The following is a 19,043-nucleotide window of genomic DNA, read 5'->3' as shown; positions in this document are numbered from 1 at the left end:
GAGGAGGAGCAGCAGCAGGTGGGCGGGCAGGTGCATGAAAGAGACAACGAGCAGCGAGACGTTGGAGAAAGGGTACGTGGTGAAGGACTGGAATTAAATAAGGATATAGAACAACAGAAAGAGTGTACCGAACCAATCATACAAACACAACAGGATGGGGGAATTTGGACACAGATGGATTTGACACACAGCTTGCAAAATGCTTTGGATAATGTGGAACTGGTTGATGAAAGGAATAAAGTACTGAGTGATGCACAACAGGAGGGAATTGTATGTACACCTATGGATGTGACGGACAGTGTGCAAAAGGAGATGGACGCGATAGAAATTAATGATGCTACAAAAGAGTGTGAACAAGGAAAAGAAAATGAGGAGACGCAGGGGAAATCATCAAAAAGAAGAAGATCTGTAAAGGTAATACCTAATCTTGATACTGCAAGAAAAAGAATGCTTAAAGAAGATGGGATTGAGTGTGCAAATAAGTATGAGCTGCTAAAGGGTGTGGAGGAGATGGACTGAGTTTATGGGTTTTATGCATGTTTTTATATGTTTTATGCTTTTAAGAATTGTTACTTTTAATGCTAGAGGGCTTTCGAACGTAGGAATATTTGAAAAAGTGAAAGAAATGTGTAAAGGAGAGGATGTGATTTTATTTCAAGAAACTAACTGCAGGGAAGAGTACATGACTGAAATAAGGAAAAGGTGGAGTGGAGAGATTTTTTATAACAATGGTGATGGGAGGCTGGGAAGAGGAGTTGCGATTTTAATAAAAGAAAACTGTGGGGTATCATGTAAAACAATATATAATGACATAGATGGGAAATGTATTGCGGTTGAAATGGAGTATGAGGAGAAAAAAATTATTGTAGTTAATATTCATGCACCGACTGTAGAGAGTGAAAAGAAGGAATATTTTAATGTATTAAGAGATTTTTTAAAAAAGCATAAAGAAGTTATTATGATGGGTGATTTTAATACTGTTTTCATTAAATTAGAAATTGGTGAGAGAATGGTTTTTAAAAATGATAAAGGAAGAATTAAAAATTATTAATGGAAGAAAATAATATGATTGATGTATGGAGAGAAAGAAATGAAAAAAAGAAAGAATATTCAAGGAGGCAATTAGTAGGGAATTTTATGTGTAAAACAAGGATTGATTTTATTTTATGTACAAGGAACATTGAAGGTTTTATCGGTAACATTAAATATGTGGAATCAAGCTTAAGTGACCATAAACCACTTTTTATACAAGTAGACTGGAGTTCAGTGAAAAGAGGGCCGGGTGTATGGGTTTTAAATGTAGAGGTTTTGAAGAATGAGGAGTATGTGTTAAGTATTAAAGAAATTATTGAAAAAGAAAAGGAGAATGAAATGTACAGTGAAGATAAAAGGATATTGTAGGAAAATGTTAAATATTTAGTAAAAAAATTCACGATAAAGTATTGCAAATTAATACAGATGTGTAAGACGAAGAAGGAGAGAGAAATAAGAGAGAAATTGGAAAATGAATTAAATGAGAATGGGAAAGATATACAAAAAAATAAAAGAATTGGAGGGATTATTGAAAGACATGGAAGAGGAAAAATATGAAGGTGCAAGACTAAGGAGTAAAGCTAAATATAATGTGGAGGGTGAAAAATGTACAAAGTTTTTCTTTGATCTAGAAAAAATAAGAGGGAAAGCTGGAATGATTAAAGAAATAAGAGGGAAAAATGGTGTAGTGGTGGAAACAAATGAGGAAATATTAAAAGAAGTAAAAGCTTATTATGAAAATCTGTTTAGTACTGAGGGGTTGAAAGAAGAAGAGAAATGGGAGTTACTAAATCAAATAAAAACAACAGTAGGAGAAGTAGACAAAAAAGAGTGTGATGAAGAGATAAGGGAAGAAGAGTTAAAAAGAGCAATAAGTGAATTGAACAAAATTCACAAAAGTCCAGGTATAGATGGTTTGGGGAGTGAATTTTATATTGTTTTTAAAGATTTTTTAACCAGTATTTTAAAAGAAGTATATGATGACATTTTTAAAAAAGAGGAAATGAATCAGAGAATGGGGATGGGATTAATAAAGTTGATATATAAAAGAAAAGGAGATAAAGTAGGCCTGAAAAATTATAGACCAATTACAATGCTGAATACAGATTTGAAAATTTTAACAAAAGTTTTAGCCAATAGATTGAAAGATGTAATGTCAACCATAATTAAAACAAACCAAGTGTATGGAGTAAAAAGGAAAGATATAGTGGATACAACTTTAAGTATAATAGATAGAATAAGATATATGAAAGAAAAAAAAGAAAAAAGGATATGTTATTAGTTTGGATTTTGAAAAGGCCTTTGATAGAGTGGAGCATGATTATTTATTTGGAATTTTAAGAAGGTACGGGTTTGGGGATAATTTTGTCAAGTGGATTACAATTTTATACAGGGGAGCAATAACAAGAATACAGTGTAACGGTTTTTTAACAGAATGTTTTAAAATTACTAGGTCAACAAGACAAGGATGTCCATTATCAGCGCTTTTATATTCTTTAGTTGCAGAACCATTGGGATTAGTTGTTAAAATAGATGAAGACATAAGAGGGATAAACATTGAAGGAAGTGGGGGAAATGAAAAAATATTTCAATATGCAGACGATACAACAATAATAGTTAAGGATATAGAGAGTGTTAATAAAGTAATGGAAGTAGTACAGATGTTTTGCAGGGGATCAGGAGGCAAGTTAAATGAAGAAAAAACAACATATGTGAGATTTTGAGGAGTAAATGTTTTAACTGATTATTTTCATTTTAAAGAAACAAATGAAATAAGGATTTTAGTTGTTCTAATAGGAAAAGACGAAAGGAATGTTAAAGAAAAAATGTGGGAAGAAATAGTAGGAGGAATTGAAAGAAGGTTCAATTTTTGGAAATTGAGGACTTTAAGTTTAAAAGGGAAGGTTTTAATTTTAAATGTGTTAATGGTGTCAAAGTTGTGGTATGTTTTATATGTGACTGCTATGCCAATGTGGGTGGAGAAAAGGTTGAAAAAATGTTTTTAGATTTTTTATGGAATAGTAAACCGTCAAGAATTGCATATAGTACATTAATAGGAGAAGTAGGGAAAGGAGGGATGGGATTAATTGATGTTGAACAGAGAAAAAATAGCTTAAGAGTTAAAATAGTAAAAAAATATCTAGATGATGGTCACAAAACAGCATGGAAAAAGACAATGGAATATTTTTTAAACAAATGTGGGGATTTTAACATGGGGGATGGGATTTTATGGATCAAAACTAAGAATTGGATGACAGAGTGCTTACCAGAGTTTTATAGGGAAATGTTTAGTGCCTGGGAAAAATTTTTAGACAAAGTAGAGTATGATCCACATGGGAGAGAAAACATTTTAAATCAACCTCTGTTTTTAAACAAAAACATTTTAAAACAAGACAAAGAATTGTTTTTAAAGAAATGGATGGATGTGGGGATAACAAGAGTGAGAAATGTTTTATATGAATTTAAAGAAGGATTTTTACCGACACAATATATTGTGGATGCAATGGAAGAGGCAAAAGAAGATTACAGTGAACAAGAAATAAAAAATAAATATGAAATCATTAAAAATGCAATACCTAAAGAGTGGATTAAAATAATAGAAAGTATGGAAGGAGAACCAAAAGAGAAATGTATTAATGTAAAATTAGGGGAAAAACTGTATGATTTTAAGGAATGTACTGTGAAAATGATTTATTGTGCTTTTAGAGATGATCTTTTTAAAGAGCCGATTGTAAATGGATACTGGGTGCAGAAATTCAAAGATTTAAAAAAAGAGTGTATATGGAGAAACATGACGGGGAAATGTGTGGAAACAAAATTGGAATGTTTGGAGTATTTTATAAGGCATAAAGTGTTTTTTACTGATGTTATTTTAAATAAAATAGGAATGGAAGAAAATGCTCTGTGTAAAGTGTGCCAGGAACAGGAAGAGGGGATTTTACATATGTTTTTACATTGTAGAGAGCTAGAGGATTTTTTAAGGAAATGTAAATGTTTAATTAAAGATGTGGCGGAGGAGTGGGATGAAAATGTAATGGAATGGAACAGAGTTGTGATGTTTGGTTGGGAAAAAAAGTGTAAAAACAAAAGTTTCATTAATCTGTGTGTAATGCTAATGAAAAGTGCAATATGGGACAGAAGAACTGTGGCTAAAAAGGAAAAAATTGTGTTGGATGTTTGGAGTGTGTTTAAAAGAAAAACAGAATTATATATTGAAAAACTGTATGTGTACTTTAAAGGTGTAAAGAATTTAGACTCTTTTTATGATGTTTTTACCCCAAAAGTTTGTTGTGTTATAAAGGATTTAATGTGGAAGTTGCCAGAAAGTGGAAGAGTTTTTTTAATTATCAATGTAAAGGAAAGATGTGTAATGTAGAGATGTGTAAAGACGATGTTCTGTATTTTCTATTTGAATGTGTTTAATCTATTGTATTTTATTGATTGAAATTACTTAATAAAAAAAAAGAATAAAAAAAAAAAAGGCTATGCCCGAACTCGTCTGATCTCGGAAGCTAAGCAGGTTTGGGCCTGGTTAGTACTTGGATGGGAGACCGCCTGGGAATACCAGGTGCTGTAAGCTTTTTGGACATTTTTCACTAAGTATATAATAATTTTGCCAAAAAAATATAGTCAATGCCCGATCTCTGAATCTTAGCAGGTTTAGGTCTGGTTAGTACTTTGATGAGAGACTGCCTAGGAATACCAGGTGCTTTAAGCTTTTGGGTTTTCTTTCCTACTTATATAATGTACTGGCGATTAGATTGGCTGGTCTTTAAATAGCCCTCTCTTTGCAGCAGTCTTCGCTTACGGCCATACCAACCTGAGGGCGCAATTGAGCTAATCAGGAAGTGGAAGTAGTGGTGCTGAGAGCACGTGGAGAGTAATTGTTTGTAGAAAAATTTAGACTTTTTGTTTTGTTTTGGTATCTTTAATTTTTAAAAATATTTTTTTTTTTTTTGCTTTATTCCCCAAACAGCTTTTTGCTGTTTGGGGATCTTATCCTTTTATTTTGAGTTGATGAATGATACGGGCTGATAATACAAACATGGACAAAGGACAAGGTAAATGGAATATGGGAGAAAATGAAGATGAATCAAGAAGACAAAACTATGATAAGAGATTAACTGTGTTGGTGGAGATTGTTGGAGAAGACAATGATGGAGCTACTGAAAAAAGTAAGAGAAGAATGTGGAGTGGTAATTGGTTGCAGATATAAAAATCCAAGAGAATATGAACTGACAATGAAAGAAGAGAATGGAAAAGACAAAATTTTGGATGGGCTAAAGATAAAGAATAGTAGGGTGATGGCGAAGGAAATAAGCAATAATGAGATGGTGGTTTCATTCCTAAATCTGCCGACTTATATTCAAGATGAGGAGATAAAGGGAAAGCTAACAGATTGGGGAGTGACAGCAGTTTCAACTATTAAAAGGAGAATGTGGCCAGGGACTGACATTGCTGATGGAACAAGATTTTTGAAAGTCAAGTTCACAGATACTGTTAAATCGCTGCCATACTCAACAAAGTTTGAGACGTTGGGAGGAACTGAACACTTTCGAGTCATACATGACAGACAGGTTAAAGTATGCCGTCTGTGCATTCAACCTGGACACATAGTGAGAGACTGTCCAAACTTTAAATGTTTTCGGTGTGGAATGCAGGGCCACTATGTAAGGGAATGCAATGAAGGAAACTGTAGCATTTGCAGGATGAGAACTGCATTTTGCATATGCAAAATTTCAGAAGAGCGGGAGGAAGGAGATAGCGTGGGAAGCTTCGTGGACCTGTATGAAGAGTCAGAGGAGAGTTTAACGGTGGAGGAAGAGGAAAGAGGGGATGCATGGAGTGAAAGAGATTTAACTGCTGGACAACGGACTGTTGAGAAAGAGAGCAGCAGAGAGTTTGTTGAAAGCTTAAAGGACGGTAGTGGGAATATCGGGAGAGTACAGAGGATGGAAGTGAAAGATGGAGGGGCAACCAAAAAAGGGGCAAAAAGTGAAGGGGATGAAGGGAAAAAGAAAAAACAAGGAAAAAGGCAACAAGAAGAAGAAGAAAGCTTAAAGAATAAGGAAAGCAGAAGAGAAGAGGTGAGGGAGTCTCTGGAGACGCCACTGATAAATCTGGAAGAGGATTTGGACACAAGTGAAGCAAGTATCAAGTTGCTGAAAAGGAAAATGAAAAGCGGTGAAGAATGCTTTGCAAAAAAGTAAGAACTTGAGTTTTTTTATGTGTTGTCTCCTTCTAATACTGGTAATATATGCAATGTTTGACATAATGAGCATTGCCTGCTTGAACTGTAATGGTCTCAGAGAAATGAATAAGTTTGAGCAGGTTATTGGAAAGCTTAAAACAGATGTCATTTGTTTACAAGAGACATATTGGTCTGAAGACATAATGGTCAATATAAAGAAAATCTGGGAACATGATTATTTAAATAAAATAAGAATTATGTAAATCATGGAAATCAGAGGGCTTGTGGGGTGGCGATTCTGATGAAAAAAGGTGAAATGTATAAAGTAAAGGAAATATATAATGATGGTAAAGGAAGACTGTTAGGAATAGATTTTATGTTCAACAATGAACTTTTTAGATTGGATAATTTATATGCACCTAATGTAGAAATCGAACGAAAAGGAGTTTTTGAGCAAATGAAACCATTGTGTACAGGTAAATGTATAGTGGTTGGAGATTTTAATGTGTGGTGCACAAGACTAGATGTGTCTAGAAGTGCAAACTTCAAATCAGATGTGTCTAGAAGGATTTTAAACCAATTAATGCAAAGTGAGGATATGGTAGATGCCTGGAGAGAGGAGAACCCATTTAAAAGGGAATTTTCAAGAAGGCAAATGGTGCTGGGAAACTTAAAACAAAGTCGAATAGATCTGTGTTTAGTTAAAAGAGAAATATTACATTATGTGAAAAATGTGAGATATAAGTTTATTGGAGTAAGTGATCATGCTGCCATGACAGTAAAGATGGCTGGAAATAAGGAAACAGGAGGTGGGGGGATGTGGTGTCTGAATTCATCTTTGTTAAAGGAAGAAGAGTACAGGAAAAGTATTTACAGATGTATAAAGTGTGAAATGGAAAACTCATTATTTGAAGAGAATGTCTGTGAGTGGTGGGAAATAATGAAAGGGAAAATACAAAAAATAAGTATAAGGTACTCAAAGCAGAGGCATTTTATGAGAATGAGGGAAATGGAGGACATGGGAAATATGTTGGAGAAAGAAGCAGAGAAAATAGAAAACAACCCTGAGTACTCAAAAGAACATTTCTTTAGGATAAAAGCAGAAATGGAGATGTTTGAAAAGGAAAAGTGCGAGGGTGCAATAGTAAGGAGCAGGGCTCAGTATGCGCATGGAGGGGGAAAGGTGCACAAAAAACTTTCTGAATCTAGAGAAAAAAAAAACAGAGAAAAAAATATATTACAGAGTTGGAAAATGAAGAAGGGAAAAAGGTAACAGATTATGTAGAAATTATAGAAGTGGTAGAATCATTTTATAAGAAACTCTTCAAGAAAGAAAATGTAAAACAAGAATGTGTGGATGAAGTTTTAAATACAGTAAGTGCTAGATTAACTGATGTAGAAAGAATTATGTGTGACAGTGATATATGTATTGAAGAAATAAAAGAAGCAATAAGACAAACAAAGCCGAATAAAAGTCCAGGATCAGATGGTTTAACGCATGAATTCTATAAGACATTCATAGATATTTTAGCACCTATACTGATTAAGGTATTCAGGAGTATGGAAGAAAGGAGGGAGATACCAGAATCAATAATCAATATTCTATATAAAAATAAAGGTAGTCCACTTAATTTGGGAAATTATAGACCTTTAAGTCTTTTAAACACTGATTATAAAATTTTGACAAAAGTTTTAGCCAATAGAATAAAAGGAGTAGTGGGAAGTATAATATCGCCAAATCAAGCATACAGTATACCAGGAAGAGACATTACAGATACCATATGTACAATAAGGGATGTAGTGGATAGTATGGTTAATGATAGGGAAGGAGGTTTGATTTTATGTATGGATCTAAACAAAGCCTTTGATAGGGTAGAGCACTGTTTTATGGAACAAGCAATGAGGAACTTTGGTTTTGGGGAGAGGATTCTGAGGTGGATACATTTATTATATTGTAATGCAAAAAGTTGTGTAAAAGTAAATGGTGTTTTAACAGATCCTTTTCCACTAGAAAAATCAGTGAGGCAAGGGTGTCCGCTGTCTGCTATGCTGTATTCAATATCAGTTGAGCCGCTAGGGACACTGGTAAAGAGCGATGGGGAAATAAGAGGAATTCCAGTACCACATGGGGGATTGAGTTTAATTCACCAGTATGCAGATGACACAACATTTACTGTAAGAGATATGGAAAGTATAAAAAGAATAATGAAACATGTTGAAACATATGGAAAAGCATCAGGAGCAAAAATTAATATTGAAAAATCTGAAATAATGAGTATAGGAGGGATAGATATGAGCGGGTGTGAAAATAATTTTAAAGTCACAAAAGAATACACAAGGATTTTAGGAGTGAATATAGGACTTAATGCAAAAGAAGCAAGAGATGCTACTTGGACAGGGATTTTAAACAAAATAAAACAAGTGCTACGCTTTTGGAAATTAAGAGAATTAACACTGAGGGGCAAAGTAATAGTGTTTAATTCCTTGCTGCTTACCAAATGTAATTATGTATTAGGTGCAGTTGACTTGCCAGTTTGGGTGGTAAATGAGATGAAGGATGTTCTTAATATTTTTTATGGGGAGGGAAAGGGGTTAAAATATCAAAAAATACATTAATAGCAGACTACACAGGAGGAGGTGTAAAGTTGATTGATTTAGAGGTTAAAAGAAAAACAATAAGAGTGAAAACAATGAAGAAGTATTTATATGATAAAGTGCAATATGGATGGAAAGGTTTCATGGGAGACTTTTTGGATAAAAGCAGTGGATGTGGAGAAGAAGGGGTATTCATGGCTTTAAAGAAGCCAATGTTTGAAAATATACCCTTATTTTATCAAGAAGTATTTAGTGCATGGGCAAAGTTTTTAATGGACGTGAAATATGATTGTGAAAATATAAATCAAATACACAAGCAGCCAATTTTTCTTAATCCAAAGTTAAAAATGAATGGGAAAACGTTTTATAATAGACTATACATGAAAGCGGGAGTAAGACAATTAAAGGATATGGTATATGAATATGTGAAAGGTTTTATGCCAAATAGAGCTATTTATGACTACGTGGTGGAATGGGATGACGAAATTGAAAAATCAAAAGTGGATTCTGTATGTGAAAATATTAAAACAAGCTTGCCCAGGATTTGGGTTGAAATGATTGAGAGAGAGACAGCTAAACCGGGAAACTGGGGAATGCCAAAAATGTTTATTATTGGAAAAAATGGTGAAAAGAAATGTCTGACAGATATAACGACGAAAACAATATATAACGTTTTTGTGGGAAAGGATATTAAGGTGCCTGCATCAGAAGCTGTGTGGAAAAAACTGTTTCCAGGATTTAATGTAAAGTCAATATGGAAGAACTTAAGTGTGAAGTATAATGGACTGGAGTGTGAAAACTTGGACTTTAAATTAAGACATAATAGAATATACACAAAGGTGGTGATTCATCAAATTAATAAGAATGTTAATAGAGAATGTGATGTATGTAAAACTGATGCAGAAACGTTAATGCATATATTTTTTGAATGTAAAGAGCTAGACATATTTCATGAAAAACTGAAAAAATTGATAAAGGATGACTGGGGAAAAGAGATAGAAGGAGATGAATGGAGGAAAATGTTTTTATTTGGTGAATTTAATAATTGTAAAGATTGGAAGGTTAATTTGTGTAATTACATTTTAAGTCATGCAAGATATGCAATTTGGACAAGAAGGAATTTGGCATATTTTGAAGGGAAAAAAGTGGACATTAATCTGTTGTTTAAAACCATGATGAGAAAGAATGTCTTTCTAATGTGGAAATATCTGAGCCAAGATGTGTTTGAAAAAGCTTTCATTAATGGATGTGGACTTGTATGTGTGGATGACGAAGGAGGTTTAAGCATACATTTCTAAACGAAAAGGGAAAAATGTCATTATAATTAAATGTATAAATGTATGTAGGCATGCAAATTTTTGGTGATAGGATAGACAAGTTCTTGTGTTTATGTAATTATGTGATGGCTATGAAACTCTATTATGAATGTAAATTGTATTTGTTTTGATACTTTTGATAAAAAAAAAAAATAATAAAAAAAAAATGCCCTATCTCGTCTGATCTCGGAAGCTAAGCAGGTTTGGGCCTGGTTAGTACTTGGATGGGAGACCGCCTGGGAATACCAGGTGCTGTAAGCTTTTTGGACATTTTTCACTTAGTATATAATAATTTTGCCAAAAAATAGAGTCAATGCCCGATCTCTGAATATTAGCAGGTTTGGGCCTGGTTAGTAAATGGGTGGGAGACTGCCTGGGAATACCAGGTGCTTTAATCTTTTGGAAAATTTCATGAATTATATAATAATCTTTCATTAAAAAAAAAAAAAGAGTCAATGCCCGATCTCTGAATCTTAGCAGGTTTAGGTCTGGTTAGTACTTTGATGAGAGACTGCCTAGGAATACCAGGTGCTTTAAGCTTTTGGGTTTTCTTTCCTACTTATATAATGTACTGGCGATTAGATTGGCTGGTCTTTAAATAGCCCTCTCTTTGCAGCAGTCTTTGCTTATGGCCATATCAACCTGGCTATGCCCCATCTCGTCTGATCTCGGAAGCTAAGCAGGTTTGGGCCTGGTTAGTACTTGGATGGGAGACCGCCTGGGAATACCAGGTGCTGTAAGCTTTTTGGACATTTTTCACTTAGTATATAATAATTTTGCCAAAGAATAGAGTCAATGCCCGATCTCTGAATATTAGCAGGTTTGGGCCTGGTTAGTACATGGATGGGAGACTGCCTGGGAATACCAGGAGCTTTAATCTTTTTGGAAAATTTCACGAATTATATAATAATCTTGCATTAAAAAAAAGAGTCAATGCCCGATCTCTGAATCTTAGCAGGTTTAGGTCTGGTTAGTACTTGGATGTGAGACCGCCTGGGAATACCAGGTGCTGTAAGCTTTTTGGAAATTTTTCACTTAGTATATAATAATTTTGCCAAAGAATAGAGTCAATGCCCGATCTCTGAATCTTAGCAGGTTTAGGTCTGGTTAGAACTTTGATGAGAGACTGCCTAGGAATACCAGGTGATTTAAGCTTTTGGGTTTTCTTTCCTACTTATGTAATGTACTGGCGATTAGATTGGCTGGTCTTTAAATAGTCCTCCATTTTGCAGCAGTCTTCGCTTACGGCCATACAAACTTGAGGGCGCTAGAGAGCTACAGGAAGTGTTGGCTGCAGTTTGGAGAGGAAGTGAGTTGTTTTTGGACTTTTAGTTTATTTTTTGTGTGGTTTTTCAGTTTTAAACCACCTGACAGCAGCATCTTGCTGGCTGGAGGGTGGTTAATTGTTTTTTTTTTGGTGTTTTTGTACAATGGATGGATTATTGGCAAACGACACTGGACTGGCTGGAGAGAGACGCATGGCAAACGACACTGGACTGGCTGGAGAGAGACGCATGGCAAACGACACTGGACTGGCTGGAGAGAGACGCATGGCAAACGACACTGGACTGGAGTATCGACAACGAGCAGGACACGGTAAAAATCAAGATGCAAGATATACAGTATTGTTCAAAATAATAGCAGTACAATGTGACTAACCAGAATAATCAAGGTTTTTAGTATATTTTTTATTGCTACGTGGCAAACAAGTTACCAGTAGGTTCAGTAGATTGTCAGAAAACAAACAAGACCCAGCATTCATGATATGCACACTCTTAAGGCTGTGCAATTGGGCAATTAGTTGAAAGGGGTGTGTTCAAAAAAATAGCAGTGTCTACCTTTGACTGTACAAACATTTTTTTTTTTTTTCTGGGATTTAGCAATCCTGTGAATCACTAAACTAATATTTAGTTGTATGACCACAGTTTTTTAAAACTGCCTGACATCTGGGTGGCATGGAGTCAACCAACTTGTGGCACCTCTCAGCTGTTATTCCACTCCATGATTCTTTAACAACATTCCACAATTCATTCACATTTCTTGGTTTTGCTTCAGAAACAGCATTTTTGCTATCACCCCACAAGTTCTCAACTGGATTAAGGTCTGGAGATTGGGCTGGCCACTCCATAACATTAATTTTGTTGGTTTGGAACCAAGACTTTGCCCGTTTACTAGTGTGTTTTGGGTCATTGTCTTGTTGAAACAACCATTTCAAGGGCATGTCCTCTTCAGCATAGGGCAACATGACCTCTTCAAGTATTTTAACATATGCAAACTGATCCATGATCCCTGGTATGCGATAAATAGGCCCAACACCATAGTAGGAGAAACATGCCCATATCATGATGCTTGCATCTCCATGCTTCACTGTCTTCACTGTGTACTGTGGCTTGAATTCAGAGTTTGGGGGTCGTCTCACAAACTGCCTGTGGCCCTTGGACCCAAAAAGAACAATTTTACTCTCATCAGTCCACAAAATGTTCCTCCATTTCTCTTTAGGCCAGTTGATGTGTTCTTTGGCAAATTGTAACCTCTTCTGCACATGCCTTTTTTTTAACAGAGGGACTTTGCGGGGGATTCTTGAAAATAGATTAGCTTCACACAGACGTCTTCTAACTGTCACAGTACTTACAGGTAACTCCAGACTGTCTTTGATCATCCTGGAGGTGATCATTGGCTGAGCCTTTGCCATTCTGGTTATTCTTCTATCCATTTTGATGGTTGTCTTCCGTTTTCTTCCACGTCTCTCTGGTTTTGCTCTCCATTTTAAGGCATTGGAGATCATTTTAGCTGAACAGCCTATCATTTTTTGCACCTCTTTATAGGTTTTCCCCTCTCTAATCAACTTTTTAATCAAAGTACGCTGTTCTTCTGAACAATGTCTTGAACGACCCATTTTCCTCAGCTTTCAAATGCATGTTCAACAAGTGTTGGCTTCATCCTTAAATAGGGGCCACCTGATTCACACCTGTTTCTTCACAAAATTGATGACCTCAGTGATTGAATGCCACACTGCTATTTTTTTGAACACACCCCTTTCAACTAATTCAACTAATTGCCCAATTGCACAGCCTTAAGAGCGTGCATATCATGAATGCTGGGTCTCATTTGTTTTCTGAAAATCTACTGAACCTACTGGTAACTTGTTTGCCACGTAGCAATAAAAAAATATACGAAAAACCTTGATTATTCTGGTTAGTCACATTGTACTGCTATTATTTTGAACAAAACTGTACATGTGGTGAAAGGAAATACTTAAAGGAGGCAACTGTGATTGTGAATGTGGAGAATGTAAGTGAGGTGAGAGCTGTGGATATTATTAAAGCGGTGACGGACAAATGTGGATATGGTAAAATCTTAGCACTGAGGCCAAGACAAGGAAAGGAATATGAACTGACAATGGAAAAAGTAGAAACTTGTGATGAACTGACTGAGGGATTGTTAATTAAAGGAGTGAACTGTGAGATGAAGAAACTACAAAACTGAGATTATGTTGTCTCTTTCATGCATCTGCCCGTCTACCTTGCTGATGAAGAGATTTTAAATAAACTGGAGGTTTGGGGGGTTTCCCCAATTTCAAAAATAAAAATGAAAGTGAATGGAATGTACAGCGAAGATAAAAGGATATGGTGGGAAAATGTTAAATATTTAGTAAAAAAATTCACGATAAAGTATTGCAAATTAATACAGATGTGTAAGAGGAAGAAGGAGAGAGAAATAAGAGAAAATTTGGAAAAGGAATTAAATGAGAATGGTAAAAAGATATACAAAAAATAAAAGAATTGGAGGGAATATTGAAAGACATGGAAGAGAAAAAATATGAAGGTGCAAGACTAAGGAGTAAAGCTAAATATACTGTGGAGGGAGAAAAATGTACAAAGTTTTTCTTTGATCTAGAAAAAATAAGAGGGAAAGCTGGAATGATTAAAGAAATAAGAGGAAAAAATGGTGTAGTGGTGGAAACAACACTGTTAATTAAAGGAGTGAACTGTGAGCATAGCACCAGCATAGAGGATGGGACAAGATATGTAAAGGCGCGGTTTCCGAAGGAGGTGGCCTCCCTACCGTACAGCACAAAAATAGAAACGGCAGAGGGTCCACAATACTTTAGGGTGATGCACAGCCATCAGGTGAAGACTTGTCGGCTGTGCATGAGCCCAGATCATGTTGTGAAGGACTGCCCGGAGTTTAAGTGCCATAAATGCGAGGAAAGAGGCCACTTCGCGAGAAACTGCAATGCTGTGACGTGCCCGGAGTGCAATTTGGTTTTAAATAAGTGTGAGTGTTGGATGCAGGGTGAGGAGGAGGAGCAGCAGCAGGTGGGCGGGCAGGTGCATGAAAGAGACAACGAGCAGCGAGACGTTGGAGAAAGAGTACGTGGTGAAGGACTGGAATTAAATAAGGATATAGAAGAACAGAAAGAGTATACCGAACCGATCATACAAACACAACAGGATAGGGGAATTTGGACACAGATAGATTTGACGGACAGCTTGCAAAATGCTTTGGATAATGTGGAACTGGTTGATGAAAGGAATAAAGTACTGCGTGATGCACAACAGGAGGGAATTGTGTGTTCACCGATGGATGTGACGGACAGTGTGCAAAAGGAGATGGAGGCGGTAGAAATTAATGATGCTACAAAAGAGTGTGAACAAGGAAAAGAAAATGAGGAGACGCAGGGGAAATCATCGAAAAGAAGGAGATCTGTAAAGGTAATGCCCAATCTTGATACTGCAAGAAAAAGAATGCTTAAAGAAGATGGGATTGAGTGTGCAAATAAGTATGAGCTGCTAAAGGGTTTGGAGGAGATGGACTGAGTTTATGGGTTTTATGCATGTTTTTATATGTTTTATGCTTATAAGAATTGTTACTTTTAATGTTAGAGGGCTTTCCAACGTAGGAAAATTTGAAAAAGTGAAAGAAATGTGTAAAGGAGAGGATGTGATTTTATTACAAGAACTGGAGGGAAATAAGTTTCTGAAATACATTACTGAAATAAGGAAAAGGTGGAGTGGAGAGTTTTTTTTTATAACAATGGTGATGGGAGGCTGGGAAGAGGAGTTGCGATTTTAATAAAAGAAAACTGTGGGGTATCATGTAAAACAATATATAATGACATAGATGGGAAATGTATTGCTGTTGAAATGGAGTATGAGGAGAAAAAAATTATTGTAGTTAATATTCATGCACCCACTGTAGAGAGTGAAAAGAAGGAATATTTTAATGTATTAAGAGATTTTTTAAAAAAGCATAAAGAAGTTATTATGATGGGTGATTTTAATACTGTTTTCAGTAAATTAGAAATTGGTGAGGGAATGGTTTTTAAAAATGATAAAGGAAGAAAAGAACTGAAATTATTAATGGAAGAAAATAATATGATTGATGTATGGAGAGAAAGAAATGAAAAAAAGAAAGAATATTCAAGGAGGCAATTAGTAGGGAATTTTATGTGTAAGACAAGGATTGATTTTATTTTATGTACAAGGAACATTGAAGGTTTTATCGGTAACATTAAATATGTAGAATCAAGCTTAAGTGACCATAAACCACTTTTTATACAAGTAGACTGGAGTTCAGTGAAAAGAGGGCCGGGTGTATGGGTTTTAAATGCAGAGGTTTTGAAGAATGAGGACTATGTGTTAAGTATTAAAGAAATTATTGAAAAAGAAAAGGTGAATGGAATGTACAGCGAAGATAAAAGGATATGGTGGGAAAATGTTAAATATTTAGTAAAAAAAATTCATGATAAAGTATTGCAAATTAATACAGATGTGTAAGAGGAAGAAGGAGAGAGAAATAAGAGACAATTTGGAAAAGGAATTAAATGAGAATGGGAAAGATATACAAAAAATAAAAGACTTGGAGGGAATATTGAAAGACATGGAAGAGAAAAAATATGAAGGTGCAAGACTAAGGAGTAAAGCTGAATATACTGTGGAGAGAGAAAAATGTACAAAGTTTTTCTTTGATCTAGAAAAAATAAGAGGAAAAAATGGTGTAGTGGTGGAAACAAATGAGGAAATATTAAAAGAAGTAAAAGCATATTATGAAAACCTGTTTAGTACTGAGGGGGTGAGGGAAGAAGAGAAAGTGGAGTTACTAAATCAAATAAAAACAACAGTAGGAGAAGTAGACAAAAAAGAGTGTGATGAAGAGATAAGGGAAGAAGAGATAAAAAGAGCAATAAGTGAATTGAACAAAAATAAAAGTCCAAGTATAGATGGTTTGGGGAGTGAATTTTATATAGTTTTTAAAGATTTTTTTAACCAGTATTTTAAAAGAAGTATATGAAGACATTTTTAAAAAAGAGGAAATGAATCAGAGAATGGGGATGGGACTAATAAAGTTGATATATAAAAGAAAAGGAGATAAAGTAGACATGAAAAATTATAGACCAATTACAATGCTGAATACAGATCTGAAAATCTTAACAAAAGTTTTAGCCAATAGATTGAAAGAGGTAATGCCAACCATAATAAAAAAAACAAGTGTATGGAGTAAAAGGGAAAGATATAGCGGATACAACTTTAAGTATAATAGTTAGAATAAGATATATGAAAGAAAAAAAAGAAAAAAGGATATGTTATTAGTTTGGATTATATTTTTAATATTTTTTAAACAAATGTGGGGATTTTAACATGGGGGATGGGATTTTATGGATGAAAACTAAGAATTGGATGACAGAGTGCTTACCAGAGTTTTATAGGGAAATGTTTAGTGCCTGGGGAAAAATTTTAGACAAAGTAGAGTATGATCCACATGGGAGAAAAAACATTTTAAATCAACCGCTGTTTTCAAACAAAAACATTTTAAAGCAAGACAAAGAATTGTTTTTAAAGAAATGGATGGATGTGGGGATAACAAGAGTGAGAGATGTTTTATATGAATTTAAAGAAGGATTTTTACCGACACAATATATTGTGGATGCAATGGAAGAGGCAAAAGAAGATTACAGTGAACAAGAAATAAAAAATAAATATGAAATCATTAAAAATGCAATACCTAAAGAGTGGATTAAAAGAATAGAAAGTATGGAAGGAGAACCAAAAGAGAAATGTATTAATGTGAAATTAGGGGAAAAACTGTATGATTTTAAGGAATGTACTGTGAAAATGATTTATTGTGCTTTTAGAGATGAGAGCCGATTGTAAATGGATACTGGGTGCAGAAATTCAAAGATTTAAAAAAAAGAGTGTATATGGAGAAACATGACGGGGAAATGTGTGGAAACAAAATTGGAATGTTTGGAGTATTTTATAAGGCATAAAGTGGTTTTTACTGATGTTATTTTAAATAAAATAGGAATGGAAGAAAATGCTCTGTGTAAAGTGTGCCAGGAACAGGAAGAGTGGATTTTACATGTTTTTACATTGTAGAGAGCTAGAGGATTTTTTAAGGAAATGTAAATGTTTAATTAAAGATGTGGCGGAGGAGTGGGATGAAAATGTAATGGAATGGAACAGAGTTGTTATGTTTGGTTGGGAAAAAAAGTGTAAAAACAAAAGTTTCATTAATCTGTGTGTATTGCTAATGAAAAGTGCAATATGGGACAGAAGAACTGTGGCTAAAAAGGAAAAAATTGTGTTGGATGTTTGGAGTGTGTTTAAAAGAAAAACAGAATTATATATTGAAAAACTGTATGTGTACTTTAAAGGTGTAAAGAATTTAGACTCTTTTTATGATGTTTTTACCCCAAAAGTTTGTTGTGTTATAAATGATTTAATGTGGAAGTTGCCAGAAAGTGGAAGAGTTTTTTAAATTATCGATGTAAAGGAAAGATGTGTAATGTAGAGATGTGTAAAGACGATGTTCTGTATTTTCTATTGACTGTGTTTAATCTATTGTATTTTATTGATTGAAATTTCTTAATTAAAAAAAAAAAAAAAAAAAAGGCTATGCCCGATCTCGTCTGATCTCGGAGGCTAAGCAGGTTTGGGCCTGGTTAGTACTTGGATGGGAGACCGCCTGGGAATACCAGGTGCTGTAAGCTTTTTGGACATTTTTCACTAAGTATATAATAATTTTGCCAAAAAATATAGTCAATGCCCGATCTCTGAATATTAGCAGGTTTGGGCCTGGTTAGTACATGGATGGGAGACTGCCTTGGAATACCAGGTGTTTTAATCTTTTTGGAAAATATCACGAATTATATAATAATCTTTCATTAAAAAAAAAAAAAACAGTCAATGCCCGATCTCTTAATCTTAGCAGGTTTAGGTCTGGTTAGTACTTGGATGGGAGACCGCCTGGGAATACCAGGTGCTTTAAGCTTTTGGGTTTTCTTTCCTACTTATATAATGTACTGCCGATTAGATTGGCTGGTCTTTAAATAGCCATCTCTTTGCAGCAGTCTTCGCTTACGGCCATACCAACTTGGCTATGCCCGATCTCGTCTGATCTCAGAAGCTAAGCGGGTTTGGGCCTGGTTAGTACTTGGATGGGACACCGCCTGGGAATACCAGGTGCTGTAAGCTTTTTGGACATTTTTCACTTAGTTTAAAATAATTTTTCAAAAAAATAGAGTCAATGCCTGATCTCTGACTCTTAGCAGGTTTAGGTCTGGTTAGTACTTGGATGGGAGACCGCCTGGGAATACCAGGTGCTGTAAGCTTTTTGGACATTTTTCACTTAGTATATAATAATTTTGCCAAATAATAAAGTCAATGCCCGATCTCTGAATCTTAGCAGGTTTGGGCCTGGTTAGTACATGGATGGGAGACTGCCTGGGAATACCAGGTGCTTTAATCTTTTGGAAAATTTCACGAATTATATAATAATCTTTCATAAAAAAAAAAAAAAAAAAAAAAAAAAAAAAAAAAAAGAAAGAGTAAATGCCCGATCTCTGAATCTTAGCAGGTTTAGGTCTGGTTAGTACTTTGATGAGAGACTGCCTAGGAATACCAGGT

The 19,043-nt window shown here is 34.9% G+C and overlaps 2 non-coding genes across 2 annotated transcripts; both read left to right on the top strand.

The window, feature by feature from the left end:
* The first annotated feature begins 10,758 nt into the window (after window positions 1-10,758).
* LOC128005140 (5S ribosomal RNA) lies at window positions 10,759-10,877 on the top strand. Its single transcript, XR_008177802.1, has one exon. It is a non-coding gene; the product is annotated as a 5S ribosomal RNA (ribosomal RNA).
* A 7,615-nt stretch (window positions 10,878-18,492) lies between these two features.
* On the top strand, window positions 18,493-18,611 carry LOC128004446 (5S ribosomal RNA). The gene has a single exon (XR_008177135.1). It is a non-coding gene; the product is annotated as a 5S ribosomal RNA (ribosomal RNA).
* The last annotated feature ends 432 nt before the right edge of the window (window positions 18,612-19,043 follow it).

Source organism: Carassius gibelio, chromosome B22, assembly GCF_023724105.1.
Source record: "Carassius gibelio isolate Cgi1373 ecotype wild population from Czech Republic chromosome B22, carGib1.2-hapl.c, whole genome shotgun sequence".
In the NCBI taxonomy this organism is placed as follows: Eukaryota; Metazoa; Chordata; class Actinopteri; order Cypriniformes; family Cyprinidae; genus Carassius; species Carassius gibelio.
This window is presented reverse-complemented; position numbering and strand designations above follow the sequence as displayed.